Raw genomic sequence first — 12,870 nt, 5'->3', positions numbered from 1 at the left:
AGAGGAAGGCCCTCTATGAGGTGGATTGATTCAGTGACTGGGATAATTGGGATGAGAGTGTCAGAGACAATGTGATTGGCACAGGACAGAGCGGAGTTTAGGGCTTTTGTACACAGGGTCGCTATGAGTCGCAAGTGACTGGACGGCACATAACAACAACAACAAACAACCCTTAATTTGAGCATGGTAGTCTCAGAGAGATGAATGGGTTAATATAGTGTAGTTCCTAGGAACCCAAATACACTGCCTTCCTGATCAATATTCACTCCTCTATCATACAGTCTCCACAAACATTCACTGAGAGCTAACCTGTCTTTATATAGACTTCTTTATGTAAAACTCAAGGGGTATTTCTTCACATAGAATTGATATCTTCATGTTTATCCAGAAGGAGGAATGGTAAAGACTGTTAAAGGAAAAAGGTGGGGGGAAAAAACCGGAAGTCTGTAAATCTCTAGAGCAACCTGAAAACACAATGTTTCCTTCCTATTTTCCTTTCTGAAAGTTTCAATGAAAACAAAATCCCCACATTATTTCTAAAGAGAAATAAATTCTCTCTTTAGTCTAAATGAATTTAATTTGAAATATTTTTTCAATAACAATCCACTATCATTTCTCCATATTGCATAACTTTGCTGTTGTTGTTGTTACGTGCTGTCGAGTCATAGACAACTCATAATGACCCTATGAACAAAGACCTGAACACTTGTATAACTTTCATCATTTCTCCAGTCCACAGAGTTTCCAGAAGCAAGCCATTTCTGAAGTGGATGCCACTCTTGCTTTCAAGCTTGTTTTAATTGGGACGCTCCACCAAACACTGTCTGCCATGGGTAACCCTTATCACATCTGACACATCAGTGTCACAGTGTTTAACATCACAGGGAACACGAGTTACCTCTGTACAGCAAATGCACAGACCAGTGTTAAAACACTTAGAAGAATGTTTGACAAAAAGCAATTTAAACCAGGCCTGAGGGCTACAGATTAAAATCACCAAAGGACCACACAGCCCAAGGGCCCTAATGGGTTTTTGAATAGGAGGCCTTGTAACATCATCTCACTCCCCTTAGGGAATCAACATTCCACCCTAATGCTTACCAATTCCACCCAACAAGCTTCTGTAAAACCAGCCTTACATAGCCTTAAAAAAATGAATAAATAAGTGAACTAACTTTACTTTTGTTCCAGTTCTTGGACAAATTCCTTCTATTGTTTGTATGTGATATATTGATAATATTTAGATCTAGATGCCAGCATTAGGTAGCTACCATTTTTTTTTTTTTTTTACTGTGTTGGTTTTTGTCAGGTAATCTCTGGCTCTTAGGAACTCTCCTGTGTATAACAGAACTAAATCTTGACTACTCCCATCCCACCCTGTCAATGACTGCTCTATTTGAGCCCATCATTGCAGACACCATGGAGGTATCAAGCTATTTCCTTTAAGGTCTCTCCCCTCTTGTTTCCGATTTAACAAGCACATTGGTTTTCTCCAGAGACTGGTCCCCTTCTGGTCCCAGGTATCAGTTTTCCTTCAATGTTCCTTATTCATTGTCTAACTTTAACATATAAATACTACGGCTTGGGATATACACAGTTTAGTCATCAATGAGAAATCTTTGCTCCTTAACACAGTAAAGAGAATCTTGGCAGTAGATTTGCACAATGGGATACATTGTTGGATTTCCTAACAGCCGCTGCCATGGACATTGATTGTAAATCCAAGTAAAAGCAAATTCTTGACAAGGTCAATCTTTTCTTTGTTTATAATGATGTTTTGGTTCCATTATAAGGATCTTTTTTCTTTATATTCAGACATAAGTCATACTGAGGACCAAAGTTTTGAAATCCATGAATTAGAACTTCAAATTTTCTCCATTTTCAGCAAATAAGGCCTTGTCATCTGCCTATCACAGGTTACTAACAAGCTTTAAACCAACATTGTGGCAACATTCTTTTTTTATATAGTTCATCTCCTTGGATTATTTGGTACACATACAACTTGACTTTGTTGCTATTGTTAGGTGCAATCATGTCAAGTACAAATCAAAAAGCAGCTATGAAGAATAACAGACCTGAACTCTGTCCTAGCTAATGACATTTGCACCATCTTTAACCTATTTGACCTCATTGTTACACTCCCTATGTCAATTCATTTCATTGGGAGTCTTTCTCTGACTATACACTTTTCCAAGAAATAGCCTGTCCTAAGGGCTGTTGTACATAGGGTTGCTATGAGTCACAAACGACTCGACGGCACATAACAACAACAACAACTAAAGAAAGTCAAATCAAATCCACAAGACGCAAAGTTTGACCTTGAGTCTATCTCACCAGAATTTAAAGACCATCTCAGGAACTAAGTTGAGGCCTTGAACACTAATGAGCAAAGAACAGATGAGCTGTGGAAAAATACCAAGAATATCATTCATGAAGAATGCAAAAAAGTAATTTTAAACACAGAGGACACCAAAAAAAGACCAAGACAGATGTCAGAAGAGACTTTAAATATTGAACTACAATGCTGAGAAGCTGAAGTAAAGGGAAGAAATCAAGAAGTTAAAAAAAAAAGGATTTCCAAGTACAGTTTAGGAAGACAAAGCAAAGTATTTTAATAAAATGTGCAGGGAGCTAGATTCAGAAACTCAAAAGTAATGGACTCACTCAGCATTTCTGATACTGAAGGAAGTTTAAGCCTTGATTTATGCTACTTAAGAATGCTGAACGCAGAATATTTAATGACCTAGATTGATTCAGTGACTGGGGTAATCCAGATGAATGTGTCAGAGGCAATGCGATTGCCACAGGATAGAGCAGGGTTTAGGGCTGTTGTACGGAGGGTTGCTATGAGTCACAAATGACTTCACGGCACATAACAACAACAGCATCAAAAGAAGATGGAAGAAGTACACAGAGGCACTATACCAAAAAGAATTGGCTGACAGAAGAATTTCAAGGAACAACATATGATCAAGAAGCAATGGTGATGAAGGAGGAATTTCGAGCTGCTCTGAAGGAATTGGCAAAAAACAAGGTCCCAAGAATTGATGGAATACCAGTTGACATATTTTGGCAAACAGATGCTGACCTGGATATGCTCACCAAGTTGTAACAAGAGATCTGGAAGATAACTACCTGGCTAAATGACTGGAAGAGATCCATATTTATTTTCATTCCAAAGTAAGATGACCCAACAGAATGTGAAAATTATCGAATAATATCACACACAAGCAAGAGCCTGCTTGTCAAGGACTATAGTCTTCAATATGGATTGAAGCTCAAAGTCAAGAAAACAAAGATTCTCACCCCTGGGACAATTGGTAGCTTCATGATTGATAGAGAAGACCTTGACATTGTTAAGAACTTCAGCTTGCTTGGTTCCACAATCAATACTCTTGGAACCAGCAGTCAGGAAATCAAAAGATGAATTGCATTGGAAAAGTCTGCTCTCAGGTACCTCTCTAGAGTACTGAACAACGTTAGTCTAGAGACTAAGGCGCACCTGATACAGGCCATGTGTTCACAATTACTTGCTATGCATGTGAGAGCTGAACAATAACGAAGGACAATAGAAGGATCTGTTTTTTGAGTTGTGGTGCTTGAGAAGAGTCTTGAACATACCATGAACTGTCAGGAAAACAAAAGGATCTGTCTGAGAGGATGCAACCAGGCTATTCCCTGGGGGCAAAGGTTTTTAAGCTTCATCTCACATACTTTGGGCACATGGTCAGGAGGGACCAGTCTTTGGACATCATGCTTAGAAGGGTGGAGGGACAGCACAGGATAGGAAGACCCAGGATGAAATGGATTGACTCAGTGATCAGAGAAGTGGAATTAAGTCTATTGGAGGCAATGAGATTGTCTCAGGATAGGGCAAGATTCAGAGCTAATATACATAGGGTTGTGATGAGTCGCAAGTGACTCAATGGCACATAAAAACAACAACAGCAACACTTCCAGGGGAGCTTTGGTAACCTAGTTGTAAGAAGCTGCAATGCAATTCCAAATCAACCAGCTGTTTTGTGGGAGAATGGGCAATATCTTCTCATCTGATTTACCTTCTCTGAAAACCTGCTGAAGTGTCAGCTATGGATCAATTCCAATTTGACAGCACAGCAACAACAACAACAACAAGAAGCATCATGTCCAAAGTATGAGAAGACATAGCTTCACCATCCTTGCCTCCAAGGAGCACTCTGACTGCACATTTTCCAAGTCATACCTGTTTATTCTTTGTCAGTTAATAAGATACTCAGTACTCTTCTCCAGAATCATAACTAAAAAGCATCAATTCTTCTGCCATCTTTATTTATTGTTCAGCTCACAGACTCATAGTAAGTGACTGAGAAGACCATGGTCTGAATCAGGCACACCTTAGTCTTCAAACTAACATCACTGCTCTTTGCTGTTTTGGAGAAGTCCCTGACAGCAGATTTGCCCAAACAAAAAGTCTCCTGACCATCTGACTACTGATACCAAGAGTGTTGATTATGGATGGATCCAATTAAGATTAAATAATTGACAATTTCAATCCTTTCTCCATCTGTCATGATGTGGTTATTGGCCTGATGATAAGGAACTTTATTTTCTTGATGTTGAGATGTAATCCATCTTGAACTTATCCTTGTTCTTCTGCAGCAAGTTTCTCGAATACCTCTCAATTTCAGCAAGTAAGGTTGTGTAATCTACATAACACAGGTTGTTGATGAAACTTCCTCTAATTCTGATGCCACATTCCTCTTCATAGCGCCCAACTTCACAAATTATTCATTTAGCATTCAGATTAAATAAGCAGGGAGAAAGGATACAACCCCAACACACATCCTTTCTTGTTTTAAACCATGAAGTGTTCTCTTGAAAGGACATGAACTTGACATACAACATTCCTGATTTAAACTATGGGTCACCTCTTGTTCTGTTTGAGTGATTGATTTTCAGTCTATGTACGTGTTCAACAATGAGTATAATTATTCATAATTTATATTCTTAAAAAAGGGTATCTGTAAATTTTGTTTTGACTCATACAGTTGGATGTTTTTGTAGTCACTAAACACAGGAAAACATCTTCCTGATATTCTTTGTTTTAAGTCAAGATTTATTTGATGTTAGCAAAGTAATCCTTCATTCCATATTTCCTTCTGTACCTAGCATGAATTTCTGTTAGTACTCTACTGGTGTACTGGCCAATGGTGGTGTTTTTTAATCCATTTATTTTCACAAAGATTTTGCTTTTGTATCATATTAATGATATTTCTTGGTAATTTCCTCATTCAGTATGATTACTTTTCTTTGTAATCAGCCCTTGGATTTGTTTTGATTGCTTTTACTGAGCTTCTCTATCAACTCTTTCTACACAGATAGCCAATCTGTTTCCTATATAGTATATCATCAAGGTCCATGTGTATATTGTCATTTATGTTTTTAAATTATATTTGTAATGAAGAAATCATTCATTGTACAAAATTCTATCATTTGATTTCCAGCTTTATTTCAGTCATCAAGGTCATATTTTCCAACTATCCCTCCTTCTTCTTTGTTTCCACCTTTGCATTCCACTTTACAATTCTATTTATGGATTTTTGACTGTATGCTCAATCAATTTAAAACTGCAAAGGCAGTTATTGTTGTTGCTTTTAGAAGCCATTGAGTTGACCCAGAATTATCTCAATACTACGAACAACATATCTGAAACTTTCTATGTCCTGCACCATCCTCATGATCAAATAATCATGTCAAAATATGCTAGAGTCCATTGTTAAAATAACTGTGCCAATTAATCTTTTATAAAAATTATATCAGTTTATTTACAATATTCAAATACATTGTTTTATAGAGCAGATTCTTCCAATTTCCCACACTTGCCCAACCATTAAATTGAACAACTCCGTGATTAATACCCCCACCCCTGCACATTCTCATTCCTCTGCTTCCACCCTTTCCCACCCTTAGATCCTTATAGTTATTCTACAGTAATGGTTTTATACAATAATTCTCCTTGTGTGACTGAGTTACTCATTGTAACACTCTAGTCCTTCTCAAGTTAGGTAATAATTTACAAAATCATTGCTCCTGCATGCTGCATACTATTCCACTGTGTGAATGTACCATAATTTCACAATCCATTTGTTTGTGTTTGGACATATGGACTATTTACACGTTCTTGCAATGGGGAATAACGCTGCTATGAACATTGGTGTACAAGTCTCTGTTTGTGCCTCAGTTCTCATTTTTTCAGAGTATATTCCAAGTAGTGGAATAGCTGGGTCATCTGGAATGTCTATGTTCAGCTTTGTTGAAGGTCTTTCTTTATTTTTCTTACCTTCAACCTTTGCAAACATGATGTCTTTCTTAAGACTATCCCTCCTCACATCATGCCCAAAGTAGGTGAAGCAAAGTTTCACTCTTTTTGTCATTAATAGCACCTTGGTTGCATTTTATCCATGTCAAACATGTCTGTTCTTGTGGCAGTCTCTGAAATATTTGGTACATTTTTCTGGAACACAATTCAAACACATTGATGGTTCTGTCATCTTTATTCATTGTTCAACTTTCAGATGCACTGGAAGAAAAGGAAACTACTGTGGCTTGGGTAAGTTATATTTTTGCTCTTTAACATTTTGGAGAGATCCTCGACAGCCAATTTTCTCAGTGCAATGTATCTTTTTATGTTTTACCCCTATTATCATGAGTGTTGACTTTGCATTCAATTAATATAAAGCCATTGACTTTGCATTTAATTAATATAAAGTCATTGACAACCAACAATTTCAGGAAGTGGTGCAATTAGGGACCTATGGCAATGAAGGAACAAATTTAAGCTGAATTAATGACACTGACAAAAAAATAAGAAGATTTGATAAGTACTAATTGACATATTTTAACAAACAAATGCAAACCTGCATGTATTCACTAGTCTACACCAAGAAGGTTGAAATGGAGCTACCTGACCAATTGACTAGAAAAGATTCATATTTGTTCTCATTTTTAAATAATTTATTCAACAGACTATGGGTGTTATTGAATAATATGATTAATATCTTATGCAAACAAAATATTGCTGAAGTCCATCAAAAGGGAATTTTCAGAAAGTCAAGCTGGATTCTGAAGAGGCTGCAACATAGAGCTATTACTGCTAAGGTCAGGTGGATTTTGGCTGAAAGCAGATAATACCAGAAAGATTTTTACTTGTGTTTTCTTGACTATGTAAAGGTATTTGATAGATTAGAACCTAGCAAATTATGGATAACTTTGAGAAGCAAAAGTTGGTAGAAAGCCTCAATTACTGCATCATTGACTTTAATTGTTGGTGATTATATTTGAATAATCATTGTACTAATAGGTTTTCCTTGTATGTGTGTGGATAGGATACTATCATCAACAGCCTGAAACTTGAGAATAAATTTTATAATGAATGCTGAATGCTGTACCATTCCTTTTCAACTTGCCATTCCTTGAAAAGATCTCATGATTGTGTGATTCAAAATGGCCATTCTAGTCAATCTCAACTATTTAATACCTACAATGATGATTTTTTTATCTATTTCCTTTTATTTTCAGCAATTTCTAGTCTTTCTAGATTCATACTGCATACATTTCTTGTTCTAATTATTAATGGATATTTATACATGAAGAATCAGAGACTTCTCAATATGTGTGGCTTGCTCAAAGTAACCTTACCAAGATCTAGAAAAACACCTTATTCAAGCCTATTAATCTGGTGTATAAAACCTAGCCAAAAATGGAAATAAAGGTGGGGGGGGGAGGGATATCGAGGAAGCAGAAACTTAACAAAATAAATTGGGTACAACTCTAAAATTTGAATATTTTTCTCTTATGAAGTAAATGACGGATTTCAACCATCTATCTTTTGGTCCCTAAACTGTTAGAGTCCTCTCTAAAGTACTGAAGAGCAAGGATGTCTCTCTGGAGACTAAGGTGCATCTGATACAGGCTATGGTAAAAGGCTATGGTCTTTGCAATCACATGTTACGCATCAGAGTTGGACAATGACTAGGGAGGATAGAAGGAGAATTGATACCTTGAGGTTTGGTATTGGAGAAGAGTATTGCGGGTACCATGGACTGCTAAGAAAACAAACAGATTAATCCTGGGGAGGGTTAAACTGGGCTGCTCCTTGGAGGCAAGGATTCTGAGGCTTCGTCTGACATACTTTGGTCATGTTGTAAGGAGAGACCTGTCCTTGGAGAAGGACATCATGCTTGGGAAGGTGGAGGGCAGGCGCAGGGGGGGAAAGCCCTCTAGGAGATGGATTGATTCGGTGACTGGGGTAATCGGGATGAGTGTGTCGGAGACAATGAGATTGGCACAGGACAGAACAGAGTTTAGGGCTGTTGTACAAAGGGTCGCCATGAGTCACAAGCGACTCAACGGCACATAACAACAGCAACAACATCTTTTGGTCAGCTGGTTAATTGTGACTACCCATCAGGGTTACTTATAGAAATAATTATAGTTAAAGACAGGAGGCACTAACCTCTAAAGTATGTTTCAAAGATTTCCACAAAGTTTATTTTTTTTTCCCAGTTGTAAGGCTTATCTTCTCGATAGAAATAAGAAACTGCATTGTTTGTCCCTGTATAATACAGTTTGTTTAGCATGAAATTGAGCAGCACAAATGTGTTTACTATTAATGATTAAAAAACTAGTTGTTGTATGATTCACCACAAGTGATAATGGAACATAAAAAATGTATGACTATTATTCAGTCTCCAGCCCCAAATCATATGAACAACAGGAAGATACAAGTCAAGGTAAGTCTGATTCTCTGACCTGCATAAGAACACAGGACTTTTCAATCAAGGAACTTTTTAGCTTGATGGATGGTTTAAAGTCTTTGTTCAGGAAAAAAACAAAAATGCTTTATAGGTTTAACTATAGGTTTATAACCTTTAACTAAGATTATAAACGCCATGCTCTCCATCCTTTCTTATTAAACCAAACATTTCATTAAGTGAAATCTAGGTGCTTAAGTCAAGTTCAGACTCAAGAAAATTTGAAGGAGACAGATCAGATTCCTTTCTGTGTATAGCCTTAGACAATATAATAGGAACTTCTAGTTATCTTTCATTATCTAATTTTATCTTCTATAACAATTGGATGTTTAGCTGAGCACATAGCTATACCTAATACAGACTATCTTCTTCAGCCTTCCTTTAAACTAATCTCCATTTGTCTCTGTAGAAATAATTTCTACTAATTTCAGCAAAAGTTCCCCATGAGCAATTTCTGAGAACTTTTCTGTAAAAATGAGGTTGTGCTCTTTGTTCTTTTCCTTTCATCCTTTCCTTGATTTTATTGTTGAAAATATGGATTCTACCTTGAAGAGACCTCATCTGAAGGATGGCAGAATGATAAACTGATAGAAGACAGATCTCCGGGATGGACTTTTTAGAGCAGAGCTGTAATGTACCATAAAAACCCTGCACTTTTAAATGAAGGGAAAAAAATAACTTCTAATATCTTTCCAACTTTTAAAGTTATCTCATATTTATATGCAAAGTTAATCTGAATGAATACAATTGAGATTTATAAAATAATAACAGAACTAATAACAGTACATAAGGACTGACTTTTGAAGATTAAATGAAAGAACTCCTCTAAGTATAAACCTGAATAGTAAGAATTAAATAAAAATTCACCATTATTATTATTAATATTCTAATATTATCTGTCTTAGTGGTCTGTTCCATTTTAACAGAAATACTACAAATGATCCTGCCCCATTCAACTCTGAGAAAAATGGAAATCAAAGAACACTTGACTATGCTTATTCAAAGCCTATACTTAAATCAAGAGGCAGTCGTCAGAACAGAGCAAGGAAACACTTCATGGTTTAAAATGGAGAAGGGTGTACACCAGGGATGTGTTCTCTCTCCATACCTTTTCAATCTATATGTGGAACAGATCATCCAGGGTGCTGGTCTCTATGAGGAGGAATATGTCATCAGGATTGGAGAAAGACTCATCAACAACCACCATTATGCAGATGACACAACCTTCCTCGCTGACACTGAGGAGGATCACTTGCTGAATTCAGCTTTCAATATGAATTGAAGCTCAACATCAAGAAAACAAAGATTCTCACCACTGTGCCGAATAACAGCATCATGATGGACAGTAAAGAGATTGAGATTATTAACAGTTTTAGTTTGCTTGGATCCACAATCAATGCTCTTGGTACCAGCACCCAGGAAATCAAAAGACGAATTGCATTGAGGAAGTCTCTTGTTAGGGACCTCTCCAGAGTACTGAAGAGCAATGATGTCAGTCTGAAGACTAAGGTGTGCTTGATACAGGCCATGGTCTTTGCAATTATGTACTATGCATCAGAAAGCTGGACATTGAGTAGGGTTGATAGAAGAATTGATGTCTTTGAGCAACGGTGCTGGAAAAGAATATTCAATATACTATTGACTGCTAAGAGTACAAACAGGTTTGTCTTGGAGAGGGTAAAACTAGGCTGCTCCTTAGAGGTCAGTTTTCTGAAGATACATCTGACATATTTTGGGCATGTTGCAAGGAGTTATCAGTCTATGGAGAAGGACATTATGCTTGGGAGCGTGGAGGGACAACACAAGAAAGGAAGAGCATCAATGAGATGGATTGACTCAGTGACTAGGTAATGGGGTAGGCATGTCAGAAACAATAAGGTTGGCTTAGGATAGAGCAGGGTTCAGAGCTGCTGTACATAGGGTCACTATGAGTCACAGGCAACTTGATGTCACATAATAACAACAATCACAAATTACTTTAACAAAAAGAATTTTTCCCCCCTCACTGTTTAGGAAGCAAGAAATTATAAAAGTTCCAGCTCTAGAGAAAGGTTTTCTAGAAGGAAGGTCTTGGTCTCCTTTGAGTATCTATGGGACATCTACATTTAACTTTTCAGTACTTTTCCCCTGGCCCTAGGAGGTTCTCAGCACCAGTTCCAAGTTCTGACTTTTCATTCTTGATAATCATAGGCCACTCTTTCTTTGCCTGATTATCTCTCCTTCCACCTCTTATAAAACAGAGACTTGATTCAAGCAAAGGTGTGACTTGAGTGATGGTGATATAATATGCATTCCACTATAATCCCGCTTTGTTTATATAACAAACATAGCCTAATACTCAATAATATAATTGAAAATTATCTCTTTAAAAAACTCAACCTATTAAAATTACATGATAATCAGGACAGAAGTTAGGATTTAAAGTAGATCACAAAATAGGATATAATTACATCAGATCATAAAAAGGAAGATTTTTTTTAACATGTTAGGCAGAATGTTAAATGATCCAAGACGTATCAAACGAAGATGGAAGGAATATACTGAGTCATTGTACCAAAAGGAATTGGCAGATATAGAAGCATTTAATGAAATAGCATTTGAGCCAGAGCCTATGGTGATGAAGGCAGAAGTTCAAGCTACATTGAAGGAAATAGCAAAAAATAAGGCCCCCGGAATAGATGGTATACCAATTGACATATTTCAGCTAACAGATGCTGCCGTGGACGTGCTCACCAAGCTGTGCCAAGAAATCTGGAGAACAACCACTTGGCCAACTGACTGGAAGAGGTCAATATTTGTTCCCATCCCAAAGAAGGGCAACCCAACTGAGTCTGGAAACTACAGAACAATATCCTTGATTTCACATGCAAGAAAGATTCTACTGAAGATTATCCAAAAACGACTGGAACAGTACATCAGCAGAGAACTGCCAGAAGTCGAGGCTGGGTTTAGAAGGGGTCGAGGTACTAGGGATATTGTTGCTGATGTTAGATGAATCTTAGCTGAAAGCAGAGAATACCAGAAGAATGTCTATCTGTGTTTCATTGATTATGCAAAGGCATTTGACTGCGTGGATCATAGCAAACTATGGCTGACTCTGAGAAGAATGGGTATCCCAGAACATTTAATCGTGCTAATGCGAAACCTATACTTGGACCAAGAGGCAGTAGTCAGAACAGAGCAGGGCAACACTGCATGGTTCAAAATTGGGAAGGGTGTATGCCAGGGATGGATGTGTCCTGTCTCCATACCTTTTCAACCTGTATGCAGAGCAGATTATCCGAGAGGCAGGGCTCTATGAGGAGAAGCATGGCGTTAGGATTGGTGGACGATCTATCAACAATCTGTGTTATGCAGATGACACAACTCTGCTTGCTGAAACTGAGGAGGACCTCATGCACTTACTGCAGAGGGTCAAGGACTGCAGCCTTCAATATGGACTGAGGCTCAATGTTAAGAAGACAAAAATTCTCACCACTGGACCAATCGGTAGCATCAGGATGGATGGCGAAGAGATTGAGATTGTTCACAGTTTCAGTTTCCTCGGCTCCACTCTTGGCACCAGTAGCCAGGAAATCAAGAAACGTATTGCGATGGGAAAGTCTGCGGTTAGGGACCTCTCCAAAATACTCAAGAGCAACAGTGTCTCTCTGGAGACTAAGGTCCGCCTGATACAGGCCATGGTTTTTGCAATCACTTATTATGAATCAGAGAGTTGGACAATGACTAGGGAGGATAGAAGGAGAATTGACGCCTTTGAGCTGTGGTGCTGGAGAAGAGTATTGAATGTACCATGGACTGCCAAGAAAACAAACAGATTCATCCTAGAGAGGATTAAACCAGGCTGCTCCTTGGAGGCAAGGATTCTGGGGCTTCGTCTGACATACTTTGGACATGTGTAAGGAGAGACAGGTCTTTAGAGAGGGACATCATGCTGGGTAGAGTTGAGGGACAGCGCAGGAGGGGAAGACCCTCTATGAGGTGGATTGATTCAGTGACTGGGGCACTCGGGATGGGTGTGTCAGAGGCAATGAGATTGGTACAGGATAGAGCACAGTTTAGGGCTGTTGTACATAGG

Source organism: Elephantulus edwardii, unplaced genomic scaffold, assembly GCF_000299155.1.
Source record: "Elephantulus edwardii isolate Elephantulus edwardi_28Jun2011 unplaced genomic scaffold, EleEdw1.0 scaffold00032, whole genome shotgun sequence".
In the NCBI taxonomy this organism is placed as follows: domain Eukaryota; kingdom Metazoa; phylum Chordata; class Mammalia; order Macroscelidea; family Macroscelididae; genus Elephantulus; species Elephantulus edwardii.
The sequence above is the reverse complement of the archived record's forward strand: the minus strand, read 5'-3'. Positions refer to the sequence as shown.